Genomic DNA, 17,899 nt, shown 5'->3' on the forward strand with positions numbered 1-17,899 from the left:
GGACAGTGGAGTCATGTCTACAAAGGATTGAGGAAAAACTGATGTGACTCAAGAATTCCACATAGCCAGTACTCTATACATGCATAGGAAAAAAACAATACATGTTCTTAAATATGAAAGATTCAGAAATTGCAATACTCCTAAAGCATTCCTGAAATGTTACTTAAATGTTTAAATGTTTGAACAAAGGATTTATCCAGGAATTCCAGAATGCTCACTATTAGGAATCTAGTAATATATTAATAGGTCATGGGAAAAGGGGCATATGATCAACCTGATGGATGCTTCAAAGTATTTGATAATATCCAACATCCAATCCTGATTCAAAAACAAAAATATTAGCATTGTACCAAGCATAAAAAGAAAACACTAGAAGAATGCACACTAAAAAACAGAATCAAGGGCTTCCCTGGTGGCGCAGTGGGTGAGAGTCCGCCTGCTGATGCAGGGGACGTGGGTTCATGCCCCGGTCCGGGAAGATCCCACATGCCGCGGAGCGGCTGGGCCCGTGAGCCATGGCCGCTGAGCCTGCGCGTCTGGAGCCTGTGCTCTGCAACGGGAGAGGCCACAACAGTGAGAGGCCCGCGTACTGCAAAAAAATAAATAAATAAAAAAAATTTTTTAAAAATAAAAATAAATAAAAAACAGAATCAAGGAAAGGATGCTTACTATTACTGCAACTATTTAATATTGTTCCAAAAGTGTGACCACTTGTAGACAAATGAGAGGGGAGGAAATTTCATTTTTCCCAGATTACATAACTGTCTCTGTGGAAAACATAGAATTGTTAAGGTGGCTTTACTCATATTAGTGAAGTATTGAAGCCTGGAACTGAGCACTAAATATCAAAACCATAGCTCTTTCAGGATTGGACGACATTTCCAATCCTTGCCATTTTGCTTTCATTAAATAAGAACCTGTAACATGCACAGCTTTATGCTTGGCCACAATAAGAGGTCAATGATTGTTAGAGGTTATCATTATTATTTTATGTCAATATACAGCTCTCTCTTCCGTTCCTTTATTCCTAAGCAGTTCTTTCAAGTGATGGCCCATACTCCCTTATAGTCTTAGAATGCCTAGTTAACTTTAGGATTTATATTAACTTTGGTACTCATCAGGACATAAGAGTCCCCAGGACCAAGGGGTATGGGAAAGCACAGCTCTTTCAGTATTTATGGCTGGGACTGGCCACAGTAGAGGCCAAGAGCCTGCAGAGTATTTGACCAGGGGTCGGGGGCCTGGGTGAGAGACTTGGGCAGCAGGCCCTGCTCTTCCTAGAGCAAGCTGATTTCTTTCTTTTCTCCTTTTATATTTCTTCCAGCCTAACAGTTAAGTTACTCCTTCCATTCAACCAGACTATTTCAGTACTCACCTGACTGGACTTCCTACGTAACACTCTTGCTACCCTACAGTGCATTCTCCACAAAGCAGCCAGATCGATCTTCTGAACATGATAAATCATTCATTCAATAACTATTTATTGAGTGAGGCACTGTTCAAGGTGCTAGGGATACAGCAATGAACAAAAGTGCCCTGGAGGAACTTATATTTTAGTGAGAGGAAGAAGGGTAATCAACATAATAAATAAGTAAAATACTTAGTATTTAAGTGGTATACCTTATGGAAAAAATAAAAGCAATAAAATGGAAATAGGGAACATGATGGGTAAGAGGAAAAGTTTGTAATTTTAGATACAATCTTCAGGAAAGGCCTCACTGACAGGTGACATTGAAGACAAGACTTTAGGGGCCAAGGAGGGTGTCACAGGACTATCAAAGGGAGAGCATCCCAGGCAGAAGGAACCACCAGTGCTGAGAGCCTGTGCAAGGATGAACAAACTTTTTGGATTCACCTACATTGATTACAGCCTTTTAGATTAGTTTTCCTACTGAAAGCAAAGATATGTGCCTGTACTAACCATTAATGAGGCTCATTATGAAGGTGGCATGAAGGTACATGGGGACTCGGTAAGAGCACATAAATTCTCTCCCTTTGTGTGTGCATGTATACACACATATACATTTACTCACACAGAGAGGTAAATCAGATGATACCTGGGGAAGAGCTGAGCACAGCACTTGGTTGCCGCTTTCCCCTCTTGGTTTTGGACAGCATAATGAGACTAACTGGCAGTAACATCAAAGAAAATCTAGAAAGAACAAGATCTGGAATTTGCACATCATGTTTTCTGAGCTCCGTTCTCTTCCTCCACTTTTCTGTGTCTTTATTTCCTTCTCTCCAACAGGTACCTCTCTACTCTTGTAAATACATTCAAGTCTCTATCTCAGTAAAAAACAAATCGGAGGCATTCTACATCTGACTTCTTTCAGGTCCTGCCCTTTCTTCCTTTTCCTTCAAAGTTAACTTTGTTGAAAGGATAGTCTGTACTTAAAAGTCTCTCCTTTTAGGGGAGGTGGGGGGCGGGGTGGTGGTGGTGGGACTTGCCATACGGCTTGTGGGATCTTAGTTCCCTGACCAGGGATTGAACCTAGGCCCTTGGCAGTGAGAGTGCAGAGTCCTAACCACTAGAATTCCCCATAAAAGGAATTCCCCATAAAAGGAATTCGCCAGGGAATTCCCCATAAAAGTCCTCGTTTACTTCTTCACTCTTCTCCCCAGGCACATGTCCTGCAGCACCAGAGTGCTCCTCCCTGGGTTACAGGCCACTTCCTCTACACTAAGACCAATAGCGTTTCTCATTTCTTACTTGGCACTGTTGCACTCTTCTCTGTTTTTCTCTCTTCCCTTGGCCCAGCTCTCCATAACTCTCTCCTCTCCCTCTGACCACTTTTTCTGTCACTTTTGCTAGAGCATCTTTGGCCCCCAGTCAAATGTTATTCCTCAAGATTCCATCCTTGCTGCTTTGCCCTTCTTATTCGCTCTTCCTGATAATTAAAATATTCATTGATATGAGTGTAATAAATATAATTTTCAAAGCTATAGTTTTACCTGATTACTAAAAATTCTACTTGATGTCATCTAATATTCACTCAACAAAGATATTAAATACCTACTCTCACAGACAACATGCTAGGCAGGGCATATAAATAAAAGTAAGCTCAATCATGACAATTCAGTGAGCCTACATACTAGTGGCTAGATAGATATTCAAAGAGACAAGAGAAATACAGTGTGAAATGTAATCATATGCAAGTGATAAATCTTTAGGATTCAGCCCAATAGAGAAGTTGGAAGGTGGGTAAAAAACTGGGAGAGGAAAATCCAGTATGAGCAATACCTTTGTTTGCCTTTGATGCTTCTAGAAAACCCACCAACATGACAGTGAAAGAATGACAAAGTCATAAATAAATGCACTAAAATAATCTAGGGAGCAAAATGCTGCAAAAGAAAACCAAAACAAAAACAAAAAACCCCTACCAAAAATATAATTTATATATCCTCATACAGACAAGAGAATTTAATACATGCATTTTAAAAGATTGCTATTAAAAAAGAAGGAGCACTTAGAGAAGAGAAGGCTCGTAGAAATAAAAAATATGATAGTAGAAATAAATTTTTTCACAGAAGGACTGAAAGACAAAGTTTAAAGAAATCTTCACATCTCATATTTTCCCTTCAAACAATGCCATGCAATTTACCACAAGGTCTTTGCACCTGCTGCTCCCTGTGTCCAGAATCTGCTCCCACATGACCATCACTTTGAGTATCTGTTCAGTAGTCACCTTAAAGAAGAGGCCTTCCCTGATCACCCCTATAAAACAGCACTCCTGTTAACTGATTACTTCCCTTACGATGCTTTGTTTTTCTACGCAGCACCTGACTCTATGAATAGTCAGTCCCTCCCTTCTTCCTTCCTTTCTTCTCCCTTCTCCTTCCCTGCCTTCTTTCTTGATTAATTTATTGTTTCCCCGACTAGACTATAAACTCCCCGTGGAAACTCTGCCTGTTTTGCTCATTGCTCTACACCCAATGTTAGGAACAGGGCCCAGTGCTCAAAAAACATTTGTTTGTTATTTATGTAAGAATACAAATAGCAATAGTAATTGAATCCACAGAAATCTGTAATAAAGTTAATTAAAGCTACCTTAAGCAATCATTCTATACCAAAAAATTAGCATGAAAAGCATAAGATAATATCCAAATACAATATGTAGCAAGAGCCAGAAAAATGTATATATCCTTTGACACAGTGACTCTTCCAGAATCCTGTTCTTTAGAAAGCTTAATGGAAACAAGCAGCGATGGTCACAAGATGATTTTTTTCCTATCAATGTTTTTTTACTGATTTCTTTTATTGCTCTGTACTTAGATAGCCATACACTATCCAGACATCAAAAAGTATCTGCCTAACTCTTTAAACAGTGTATGAAAAGAAGTGATCAACACTCACATGAGTAGAAAAGATAAAGGTATAAAATGCATTTTTTCAGAGAAAAGTCATGATAACATCTAATAAAGAAATTTCAGTTGTGAGGGGGATTAGTAGGCAGATAACAAAGATTATGAAGCATTAAATGCCTAGAGGAGAATGGGATTAAATAAGTAGTAGATTCAGATTAAAAATTTAGGAATGAGAAAGGAAATACATAAAATGTAAGGTTACTAGTAAAAAGAACAGGGCTAAACTCACTCGTCATTTGTTTTTAAATGAAGACTGTATAAAACACCTATATAATTCACAGGAAGAGAAACGTTAGTCTCCTTTTAAAAAGCTGACAAATGTTTAAATGAATAATGGAAAGGAAGCTATGGATATAGGTAATGGCCAAGAAGATTCACGAAAAAAAATAAAGAGAATAAAGTAGAGCGGGATAGAAAGACAGGGATTGAAAGTACAAATGAGGGAAATCCCTGGTGGTCCAGTGGTTAGGACTCCACGCTCTCACCGCCAAGGGCCCGGGTTGGATACCTGGTCAGGGAACTAAGATCCCATAAGCTGCGCAGCATGGCCAAAAAAAAAAAGAAAGAAAGAAAAAGAACAGAAAGCACAGATGACAGAAGAGGAAATAATAACTGCTGATATTTACTGAATGTTCAGTATGTTCCAGGCAATTTAAAAGAGTCACAAATGTAGTAACTCATTTAATCCTCATAAGATATTACCTCCCACTGAGGTAAGGACACATGCAAGACCTCAGTAGGATGAGTGACATCAACAATGCAGAGGCATTTGAGAAACACACAGCAAATGGTACAGGTCTCAAGAGACCCAGGGACCTCTGTAGTGGTTTCTCCCCAAGGTGACACTCATGGAACAAGTTCTTGCAGCCAGATCCTTACCTGGGGAAATGCACCCTGGATGTTCTTTTGTCATCAGGCTCAGTTCTCAATCCAGCTGAGATATCACATTTGGTTTGGAAAGCTGATGCCCTGCTCGGGAGGAAAAACACTAAATTTGACTTCTGAACTGAGTATAAAAACCACTCCCAGCATATGTCTTATCCCTTCATCTTCAGGGCTTCTGTAACAAAGGAAGGTGCGGCTTCTGAGATTTCCCAGTTTTCCATTCTCTATAGAGAAGGCCTTTCACCTTGAAAGACAGGACACTAAGGAACTACCCTAAAACCATGTCCTGTAGTATCAGGATTTCAAGTCCAAATTCACAAATTTCAGAGGCTGTACAAGATGTCAATAGTGGGAAAGATGGCAATAGGTAGGTTTTGAGTTACAAGGAGAAGTCCTTACCCAGTGAAACCAGGTTACTGTATCACTTTCCATACAAGTTCCTCTGAGCAGAATTTAGATTGGACCCACTCCTCCCAGGTAAGATCTACAGACACATCCTTGAATGTCACTGATTCCTGAAACTATAAATTTCTACTGAACAAAGGATTATGCCAATAACACCCTCTATGGAAATTAAAAAACAAAAAAACAAGCAGCATTAGAAGGGACAGAAGAGATCTGTGAGAGAAAAATATTATCCTCCAAAAGAAACTAAACACCTGCAACAAAAACCGACATTATCATGAAATAATCAGAGACAAATATACAAAGTGCTCTCACATTTAAGGACAGGAAGAGGAGGTATAAGGAGTCATAGGGAAGGATAGTGAAGGCTGCTCTAGATTAGCACTGGAGAAGAGTAGGTGGTGTTCTGATTGTATCCTATTCACTCCATTGATGAAGGAGGTATTCCCCACCCTAAATAGCACACGGTGACCGAATATATGACACCCAGCACTGGACAGATGAGCCTGACAGGAGTTCATTAGTCACAAGTTGGTCTCAAAACCCCATGCCATGCAAGACCACTCGGGGCCTGTACTCAGGCACAGTGAACCGCAGGGGCTGTGGGAGGCAGACTTGGTGCTGACAGGAGGCTGAGGTGACCCTTGGTTCCCACGGGAAGATGCGACTGGCTTGTTTGAACACTTTCGTGGGCTGCTAGGGAGGTGAAAACCATTAGGTTGAGGATTAGGAGGGGTGTACCTGGCCAGGCTGACAGGGGAGCTAGTTGGGTGTGGAGCCTTTCCCAGTGGGTGGAGGCCTATCCAGGGAGAGCAGGGGAACTCACAACGAGGTCTTTGGAGCTCCCTAAAGCTGAGAGTTGTAGAAGCAGCACATGGAGTTTTAGGCTTTACAATCACTGGGTGGGAATTCCAGTTAATGCGGGGAAAGCATGTGCAAACAGGATAAATCTAGACTGTGGTTGGTCTATGAGACAACCAACAAAACACCCAGCTGGACTTGAAAATGGCATTTCAAATTTATAAGACCATTTGAGCTTTGTTTTCTAGCCCTTAGACTAGGAAATAAAACTCTGTAAGCATTCACTATCTGTTTGATGCGTATGATGGTTAATTTCATGTGTCAACTTGACTGGGCTAAGGTATGCCCGGAGAGTTGGTAAAGCATTATTTCTGGGTATTTCTGTGAGAGTTCTCCCATTTGAATCAGTAGACTGAGCAAAGAGGTGGGAGGGCATCATCCAATCTGCTGAGGGCCCAAATAGAACAAAAAGGCTGAGGAAAGGTGAATTTGCTCTCTCTGCTTGAGTTGAGATAGCCATTTTCTCCTGCCCTTAGACATAAATGCTCCTACCTCTTGAGCCTTCAGACTCAGACCAGGACTTAACACCATTGGTCCCTGGATCTCAGGCCTCCGCGTTTGGAGTGGGACTGCAGCACTGGCTTTCCTGAGTCCTACGAGTATAGATGGCAGATCATGGGGACTCTTTGTCCTGCATAATTGTGTGAGCCAATTCCTCATAATCTCTTTCTGTATATCTACATATATCCTATTGGTTCTGTTTCTCTGGAGAACCCTAACTAATACAAGGAGGGAACACTAACTGAGTGGCAGTTACCATAAATGATAACTCACATTGTACTCAGTTCTGTACTAATAGGAGGTTCGTATGCCTCAGCTCATTTAATCCAAAGGACAACCTGCTAAAGTGACAGAATTAAAGTCATCATTTTACAGATGAGGAATCTGAGGAACAAAAAGGTTAAATAACCTCTCCAAGATCATACAGCTTGAACCCAAGGCCATTCAACTCCTCATGTTGTGAGGAGAAGGCCAAGAAAAGACCCTAGCAATCCTCAGCAAGAGGAAGAGCGAGAGAAAGACAGAAAGGGAGATGGAAGGAGACTCAGGATTGAAGCTCAGGAGAAAGAGGGTTTCAAAGAGGAGGGACTAGTCAACACTATCAGAAGCTGGGTGGGTCAAACAGAATGATGATTGAAAAGAATCTGCTGATTCGAAAATTAGCTAATTTCAGAAGAGTCATGAAGGAAGAAGTCAGCTTACAGTGGAGAAGATAAGGAAGATAGGATCAGGAATCAGAAGCAGCCAGATGAAATTACTTCAAACTTTTTGTGAAGATGAGAGATAACACTGTATGAAAAGAAGTAAGGAATAAGTCGTGTAAATAAAGCAATGGAAAAGGTTTTCCTTTAAGGACAGAGAGCACTGTAATATGTGAATAGGCAAAGGGGAGAAAGTTAGTGGAAAGAAAAGGACTGGAGAGACCAGAGATGGAATGAAACCAATTTCCAAGCAAGTTGTGTATTTTACATCCTACTGGCTATGAACTCCAGAAAAAAGTGTCAACCCTGAGGCACAGAATTTATCATATATCTTTCTACCTCATTGTTTTCTCCTAATACTTTTAAATCAATATATCAAAATAACAAAAAATATGTTAAAAATCACTGACAAATAGTGTCAAGAAAAGTAAAAGTAGCTACTAGCAGGATATAAATACATGGCAGAATTTTCATTTTATGAAAGGAAGAAAAGGAAACAAGAAAAATCATCAGTTCAAAAATTTAAAGCAAGGAGAAGAAAGGAAACAAGAAAGCATAATAAGGACAAATCATTAAATAACCAGAAAAAGACTTGATACATGCATAACAACAAATGTAAATGGGTTGACTTTGTCTATTAATAGACAAAAACTGTAAAATTGGTTTAAAACACAATTATATGGCACATACAAGAGATACACCTAAAACACAAACCAAAAAATTGTTAAAAAGGGGTGGTGATAGAGATAAGATATAGCAGGCAAAAGCAAACAAACAAAAAGCCCAAACTCAGACTCCTATGGGCTATATGCTGATCTTCCCCACTTCCCTAGATTCTTCTATTCCCTAGATTCCCTTACGTGCAGAACCTACCCACCCCAAACCTCCAGCCCTCGTGCTGCAGAGCTTGTCCCTACTATGTAACGTACTATGGAGCCCTGGGTAGATTAGTACAGAAAGGCATTTTAAAAGGCTGAAGTGAAACTTAACTGTATCGTTCATAAAATGTATTTGTTGTTAATCCCTTAAAATGTTTTCTGCCTTTCTCCTTTCCACTTATTATGCGTTTTTTCTCCCCAGCACTACATGAAGCACGGGGTAACTCAGGGTGTTTGAAACAAGCAGCTTCGTGGGTTTATCTCCTTTATGCAGAGGTTTTCTTAAACCTGAAACACAGGCTTTTTTGATATTGTTATTCTTTAAAAAGACGAATTATCAAATGGAATAAATAGGGATATTTTAATAATGAAAGTATACTTTATAAAGAAGATACAATAGTGATGAAGTTTTAGGCACCACAACAGCAAAGTGTCTTCAAATATAATTCTTAGCAACCCAATTTCTTCTTTTTTTTTTTAACAAAGTCACAATCATGGATAAATCCCAATCACAGTGCAACAAAAATGAAACACCTCAGAATATACTTACTAGGAATAAGCAAGAGCCTCATGATCAAAGTTAACAAAATCCATAATGAAAGATCCAAATAAAATGAAGGGTAATTTTTTTACTCAGTAGGAAGAATAAACATTGTAAATATGGTAATCTTCCTCAAATTCATACAGATTTAATGAATCCAAATCCAAATTGCATATTTTTTCTTTTTAACTGTTTCTGTTAGAACTTGATTATAGTTAACAAAATTTGACCCTAAAGATAAATGTATAAGAACAGTACAGTAACCAAAATTTTGAAAAGAAAAACAAGGGGGGGGGGTGGATTTTCTTTATAAAATAACAAAATAAATTCTAAAACAAATAGTGTGTTACTATAGTAGAAATAGAGCAATAGAACAGAATCCAGAAAAATAAACTCATGCACGTATGTATGTGTGTGAATATATTATATGTGCACATCTTATATACATATATAAATTTAGTATATTTTAAAGGTAGCATTTCAAATCAATGGATAATAAGCAGATTATTCAATAGATTATTTCAACAGATTTACAACAGTTTGAATGCCATCTCCTCAAAGGTGCCCCGTCACACTCAGCCAGGCCACCCTGCTGCGTGGCCATCACAGCACGTAACCTCGTCCTCAGCAGTATTTCTTCTTCACTGCTGCCTCCTCTTTCTAGAAGAGAAGATCCAGGAGGAAGGGGTGTTACCTGTTTCATTCACTGCTACCTTCCTAGAACCCAGAACGCTGCTTAGCACGTGGTAGGGAGGTGCTAAAAATCTGTTAAATGAAAGGATGGATGATGAAATGCCTCACCACACCATGTTAAATGAAGTTAGAATACAACCTCACATATATACAATAAATTCCAGATAGCTCAAGAATCTAAATTTAAAATGATAAAACTAATAAAAAATGTAGAAAAGTATTTCTATAACCTTAGGGTACAGAAAGCCTTTCACAGCAACGATCCCAAAGCCAAACAAGGGAAAAGGAAAGTGAACTGCATAGGACTTCAAAACTTATTTGTAGAAGATTATAAAAAATTTTAGAAGAAAAATGACAGAGAACAAGAATGACAATTTATGGGAAAGGACTAATATCCACATTATATAAAAGGCTTCTTTTATATATAAACAACTCAATATAAAAAGGGGCAAAGGATATAAAAAGCTATCTTAAAGGCTAGAAGAATGTACATCCATAGTTATTTTTGAGGATTTGAGACCTAGAAATATATCTTATGGCCTTAATTTCTTTTTAGAACTATATGCCTAATATTTATATTCAGAAAAGGAAGATAAAATTTAAAGGCAAACACAAGTCATACTCGGGCAATTCACAGGCACATCACTGGCCAATGTAGGAAAGATGAAAATATTAGTAAAGATGACAAAAGGAATACAGCTCTAATGCTGCACTGATACCTCCTAAATCAATCACTATACTCTTCGAAAGTGTCAAAAGTCGTCAAAGACAAAGACTGAGAACTGCTCCAGGTTAAGGGAGACTAAGGAGACAGGACAGCTAAATGCCAGATGTGATCTGGATTAGTTCCTGGACCAGATAAAGGACATTTGTGGCAAATTAAGAGTAAGGTCTGTAGATTAGTTAACAGTAGTGTATCAGAGTAAGTTTCCTCATTTTGATAATTATATTTTGGCTATGTAAAACAGGGTCCTTTGCTCAGCAAATGCCTTTTGGCTAAACTATTAAATATTTGTCAAGTTAATAATAGCCAATATATTCTCCACTGCATTCCCTGGGTGGGGCTCAGCACAGCCCTTACACTATATATATTTTTACTGCAGGCCTCAATCTATCACCATTCCCACCCTCTGACACTATGACAGCCCTTTTGCTGGTGGGTCATGCCCCTCTCCCAGGAATGACCTTGCTTTGCTTATGCCTGAGTGAAAAATAAACATGTACCTTTTTCTACAAAAAAAAAACCAGGGTCCTTATTTTTAGGAAACACATACTGAAGTATTCAGAAATCAAACCAGTGGTTGCCTGGGATGGGGACTGTGGACAGGAAGGGTATGGATACTTTCTGGGGTGATAAAAATGTTCTATAGCTTGACTGGGGTGGTGATGATGTTGGTGCATAAATTTGTCAAAACTCAATGAATTATATGCTTTAAGTGGGTTATTTTATGTAAATTATACCTGAAAAATAAAGCTGATTTAAAAATTTAGTTAGTGCTATTTTAACTAAATAAAATAAAATCAAGGCTATTGACAACCATACCACAACCTACATCAACCAAAATCTTCTGGGTGCTCCCTCCTTAAAGCTTCCCCTCTTCCAGAAACTCCCTCTCTCTGATACCTATTTTTGTGAGTTATGTTGCCTTTTAAAACTGAGCTTGATAACACTGAGAAGAGAAAGTAGTACAAATAGAAATCACAACAGTTGGACTTCCCTGGTGGTACAATGGTTAAGAATCCACCTGCCAATGCAGGCGACACAGGTTCAAGCCCTGGTCTGGGAAGATTCCACATGTCACGGAGCAACTAAGCCCGTGTGCCACAACTACTGAGCCTGTGCGCCTAAAGCCTGTGCTCCTCAACAAGAGAAGCCACTGTAATGAGAAGCCCACACACCACAACGAAGAGTATCCCCGGCTCACAACTAGAGAAAAGCCCGCGCGCAGCAACGAAGACCCAATGCAGCCAAAAATAAATAAATTAATTAATTTAAAAAAAATCACAACAGTTAGTGCTTGTCTTCATGAAGCCTTTAAACTGGTTCCTCTTGTAAATAACCAAGTGACATATTTAAGAGAATCCTAACATATGATCTTATGAATAAAGAAAAACCACAAGTCCTTTGGGATGGCAGACAAAGTTAAGTAAACCTAACCCTAAAAACAAAAACAAAAACAACCCAAGAACTTAAGGTTTCCTGGGTAAAGTGCCCCGATGTCTTATTTCCTTTTCCAGAGAAGGAACAACTCCAGGTTCTAGCAAAAACTAGCAGGTTCCATTTTCAAGCAATCTCACAGGGCAAAAAAAAGCCTAGGCTCCTTACTCACTTTTTTCCCTCTATGATTTCCTCTAGCTGACAGACACTGCTGCTTCTTTTTTTTTTTTTTTTTTTGGTTATGCGGGGTCTTTGCTGCAGCATGCGGGCTTTCTCTAGTTGCAGTGAGTGGGGTGCGGGTTTCTCATCACAGTGGCTTCTCTTGTTGCGGAGCACGGGCTCTAGGCACGTGGTCTTCAGTAGTTGCAGCAGGCAGGCTCAGAAGTTGTGGTGCTCGGGTTCGGTAGTTGTGGCTCATGGGCTCTAGAGGGTAGGCTCAGTAGTTGTGGTGCACAGGCTTAGCTGCTCCGCAGCATGTGGGATCTTCCTGGACAAGGGATTGAACCCGTGTCCCCCGCATTGGCAGGCAGATTCTCAACCACTGCGCCACCAGGGAGGTCCAACACTTCTTCTTAGAAAAGCTCTTATCATGCCAACTCCCTTATTTAAATTCCTCTGACTCCTCCTCTACTCCCATGCCTACCACCCCACCAAACACACAAACTCCTCCTTCCTGGTACTTGACCCCAAACTGTATCTGATTCCCTCTCCCTTCCAGTCCCTTCTACCTTCGCTCCACCTCTAAAACTTGTCACCTACAAATTGGCACTTGCCATCTACCCCTACAAGGATTAAATTGTGAGCCACTACAGCTGCTGACTTTCAACATCCCCTGAAAGGAGTTCAGGGTGGAGATCAGCACTCTGCTCTGGGAAAAACTGTTAGTATAGGTCTTCAGATAGTCAGATATTTTCAAGAGACAATTTTATGAGCCCAATTCTTATATCTCCTCACATCTAGAAAAGCACTAAAATCCTTCATGGTGATGTCTGCTCCTCGTGACTAGCAGTAACCTTCACGAGACTAGCAGAAACCTTCTACAAAAAAAAAATATGTGCTTGATTGCATGCACCTCCCCCACCTCACCAAAATCACATATATACTGACCTTCCCCCCTGCTTCTTTGGAGCAGTTTCTCAGAGCTATCTGAAATGCTGTCTCCCAGGCTATAGTCCTCAATTTGCCCCAAATAAAACTTAACTCACAACCCTCATGTTGTGCATTTTTTTTTCAGTCGACAAACTCTAAAACACCAAGTTAGTGGCTGGAATAACGCTAAGAATGCCTACCGCTGAGCTAGTACCTTCAACATTTCAGGAACCAAAGCTGGGCTCCTTTTACTTACATTACTTATTTCATTTAATAATACCTACTTCATAAGTTTGTTGAAAGTTCAAATGAAATAAGTCCAGTGAAATTCTTATCAATGTCAAGTATGTGGCAAACAGTTAATGCTGTTATTTCTATCATCACATGAGGAACAGATGCTTCAAGGGAAGTCAAGTCACTCGCCCAAGACAGTGCAGCTATTAAATGGTAGTCGGAATTTAAACTTGAGACACTCTGACTCCATTACAGCGAATCCTCTCCAGGTATCCCTACCCAACCCTACTTCTGGTCACCACACTGATCTTCTCTCTTTCCAGGTCTTGGAACACTGACAATGTGGGTACTTAACCATGCTTGTTCTTATTATCATATACATGTACAATCATCATGACTGTTCCTTGTAGAGATGTGACCTCTTTTATGTTCCCTGAAAGTCCATAGACCTATAAGCACCAGGACCATCTCTCACATGATTTTTGTTCCTTTTCTGACACTTGGACAATACCAACAGCTCAGCAGGCCAAGGCATCCTGCTGAATAAGGAACTGGAAGCTGAGAACCTAGCTGAGGGATGCTGAGGGGGAGTTTTGTGGAAAACATCCAACATTCAGAGATCTCAATGGCCCTGTTTTCTGTGGTGAGGCCCACCTACAGTACAGGAACAAGGAGTAAGGGAGAGGTTTAAGAGAGAAAAATGAGCTCACCTGAACTCCCAATAGTAGAGGCCCAGCAGCCATTGCCTTCTCCTTCCTTCCTGTGGTGTCCTTCCCAGGGGGTGGGCAGGATCAGAGGAGGCAGAGCTGAGGGAAGGAAAAGATGTGAGAAACAAGACTCCAGCAACAACAAAAACTATTGAGAAATGGAATACTGCCTGCCATATCAGTAAACAAAGGATGTCACAGTCATCAGCGATTGCAGCCACAACCAGTGAGCTGGTGAGCCCTGAGGGAACTTAGAAAGGAAGAGAATACCTGTCGTCTAGCAGCCATCAGACTGCAGCCACTCCCCACAGTGAGCCCTGAGGAAACTCAGGATGTGAAAACACAGGATACTGGCCCCAGATAGCTGAGGTACGTATCAAAGGAATGATTTCAGTGAACCCAGACTCTTACATCTTCCCATACACAGAAAAGTGCTAAATTCCTCAACTTGAGGTATCTGGTTTTCTTTAATTAACCATAATCTTCTGACATTCAGACTACCTGCCCTTTGTTGCAAAACTCCTATATATCCTGCCCCCCCCCCAGCCCCCACCCACCCCTCGCCTCCTTGGGACAGTTCTCTCAGGGTTACTTGAGATGCTGCCTCCTGGGCTTGAAGTCCTAAAAATTCCTGCCGAATAAAACATAACTCTCAACTTTTAGGTTGTGAATATCTTTTCTCATCGACAATATAACACCTACAGATAAGCCAAATAAGAAGTGTATAGTATTAATGTAGAGAAAACTATACTTTTTATTTATTAAGCTTATTTAGATATATAAAGTAAGCTGAACAGATAGAGACATACCATACTCCTGGATAGGATGTCACAGTATCCTAAGTTGTCACTTCTTTGAAATTAATTTATAAACTTAACATATTCCCAACCAATTACAGCTAAATAATAATCTTGTAAAGTTAATTATGGAAAAAATGATTTTTAAAAAAAAGTTAATTTTGTTGTATAACAATGGATGTGAGAACTTGCCCTCCAGATATTATAAAGCTATGATAATTAGAACATAGTGTTACTGTATAGTGTCACTCATTCACCAGATATCTTATTGACCACCTACTGTGTACCAGGCACCATTCTTAGGGGAAGGGATGAATACAGCTGTAAACAAAATAGATAAACTCTCTACCCTCGTGGATGTTATAGTCTACCAGGGAAAAGGGTGAATAGAACAAATTAAAATCCTACCAACACAATCAGTTCAGAAAAAAAATTTATATGTAAGAATTCAGGATATGAAAAAAGTGACATTTCACATCAATGAAGAAAGGATGAATGATTCAGTAACTTGGAACAAGGACTTACCATTTGGAAAAGAATAAAAATTTATGTATAAAGTGAAACTAAAGTACTACAAGAAAATGAAGATGAACATTTTGTAACATATGGAATAGAAGACCCTCTAACAATGATGTCAAAGACCCAAACATGAAGGGAAGGTTTGCACATCTGAACATAGGAAAATGTAACATTTCTGCATAGAAATTGGAAATATACTTGTGTATCAGACACAATTTAATAACACAATGCAAACTGCATAAAAATATTCACTAGTTTTCAATAAGCAAATCTAAACAACCCTATTGTTTGCACCTCTCAGAAAGTTAGAGAATAGTAACACTCAGACGTGCTGTGGGTCAATCAGGCACCCTTACCTTGCAATCTTTATAAACTACTACTTTTCTAGAGAGAATAGGACAGGAGGTATCAAAAGCCTTACAGTATGATCTAGAAATTTCACTTGAAGAGATTTATAGAATGAGACAAGAATGCAAAGATATATGTAGCCAGATGGCCTATATTGTTTATAATACTAAACAAACAAAAAACCCCACAACAGCCCTGAGAAAGAAAACAAAGGCCTAAAGAGAGGATTAAATATGGCACAGACATACTTTTCCTCATGTTCATTAACAAGCAGACTTAGCTGTTCTTAAAAATTGGTATAAGTAGATAGTTTCAAAACTTACAAAAGTTTATTCTGCATCTTAAGTGGTACTACACAGATAAAAATATTTATTAAAAAATCACGGAGCTTAAGACTTGTGCACTCACTTTTGAAGTAAATGGAGAAAAGAATACTAATATCCATATATTTGCTGAAAAACAAAGCGCTTCTGTGTTTATACGTATATACATGCTGACATGCAGATTCTGACAGTTTTCAAATGATTTTTTCCTTTTTGCTCCTCTGAATCTTCTAGTTGTCCTACAGTGAACTTTTTGTTTGGTAAGAGAAAAACTGCTTTAAATAAATAAATAAATAAATAAAGGAAGAAAAGAAAGAAAAGGATTCCCTGAAGCAGAAATCTGCACAGGGTCGGCCTCCCCATTCTTACAGAGAGATGAGTTAAGGGGAGCCCACGCCATCACCCTTAGGAATCGGAAATCACTGAGGGCGGTCCCCGAGATGCGGTTTACACAAAGGGCAGGTGCTGGAGCCCGGAGACCCGCATCCTGGTCCAGCATCCCCCGAGACTTTCGAGGTTGGTCCGGGGGACAGCCCGCGACGGGGAGGAACCCAGGGTCCGTGAGACTTCCAGAGCCTTCGGTCCCTCACTTGCCCCTGGGACCCGGGGCCGCCGCGTCGGGTCCCCTGCCCTCGCCACTCGGGGGACAGGTGGTGGAAGGACCGCGTCCGGCGCCTCAGCTCTCGGTGTTCCCAACCCGGCTGGGCCCCCGGGGCGAGAGGAGGAACATCTGGAACTAGAAGCCCGGCGCTGCGCAGGGTCCGAGAGGTCGCGGCCCATCTGCAGCCCGCCCCGCCCCTAAAGGGCCTGCCCGGCTGTACTGGACTCCTCCCGCCAGGCCCTCCGGCGCCCTCCAGACCCGGTGCCTCCCGCCGTGGCCCCGCACTCACCCTCTCCCAGCAGGAGCCACAGCAACCAGCGGACCAATGCCGCCCCTCCCAGCATCTCCACCCCGGGGAGCCGGACTACATTTCCCACAAAGCTGCGGGGGCGCGGCGCGGGCGTCAGGAGTGCGCAGGCGCGGGCCTCGGATGGTGGGGGGAGGGGCGGTTCCAGCGGGACGGAAGGTGGTGGCTTCCCGAATGGCTACCTCATTTTGGTGGGGTTGTGGCTTGCCAAGCCAGGAGTTGACTGCGCGGTAACCTTACCCCGGCAACCCTAAAGAAGCCTCTCATTAGAACCTGTGGGTTCCTAACCCATGGGTAGGGAAGAAGGGGCAGACAACCTTGGCTAAGCCTCACTTTCCTCCTCTGAAATAAAGGGAGCCTAGAGGAGTCCCTTGCAAAGTTGTCAGAAGACTGAATAGATGTGGTAGTTAACATACCAGATGCAGAGTGAGCACTCCATGAATGGTGGCTACTGTACCTCCTTTCCTAGCTCAGTGTCAGGTGCTGCCGTATTTGCTTCAGAATTATCACTGTATACAATGCAGACAAGGGCTTCGCTGGTGGAGCAGTGGTTAAGAATCCACCTGCCAATGCAGGGTACACAGGTTCGAGCCCTGGTCCGGGAAGATCCCACATGCGGCAGAGCAACTAAGCCCGTGTGCCATAACTACTGAGCCTGCGTGCTGCAACTACTGAAGCCCATGCGTCTAGAGCCTGTGCTCTGCAGCAAGAGAAGCCACTGCAATGAGAAGCCTGAGCACCACAACAAAGAGTAGCCCCCTGATCACCGCAAACTAGAGAAAGCCTGCACGCAGCAAAGAAGGCCCAATGAAGCCAAAAATAAATTAATTTTTTTAAAAAAAGGAATGCAGACAAAATCTCTAATTAAATGTGTGGCCAGAGCTGTCAGTTACAGCTGGGTCTGCCGCTGGAATTTGGAGAAGTACATGACATTTGGGGCAGATCTATATGGTAGCTTAGATTGTAATATTTGTTTTTCTAAAAAT

At 41.0% G+C, this 17,899-nt stretch overlaps 1 protein-coding gene across 1 annotated transcript in view; it reads right to left on the minus strand.

The window, feature by feature from the left end:
* ZFP2 (ZFP2 zinc finger protein) overlaps positions 1-17,005 on the minus strand; it is a 52,373-nt gene extending 35,368 nt beyond the window's left edge. The window contains exons 1-3 of the mRNA XM_070045293.1: positions 16,896-17,005; positions 14,022-14,117; positions 5,245-5,334 (exon numbers count right to left, since the gene is read on the minus strand). The gene's annotated coding sequence lies outside the window, so the exon portion shown is untranslated. The remainder of the gene's footprint in view (positions 1-5,244; positions 5,335-14,021; positions 14,118-16,895) is intronic.
* Positions 17,006-17,899: the final 894 nt, after the last annotated feature.

The sequence above is a fragment of the Globicephala melas genome, chromosome 3 (assembly GCF_963455315.2).
Source record: "Globicephala melas chromosome 3, mGloMel1.2, whole genome shotgun sequence".
NCBI lineage: Eukaryota > Metazoa > Chordata > Mammalia > Artiodactyla > Delphinidae > Globicephala > Globicephala melas.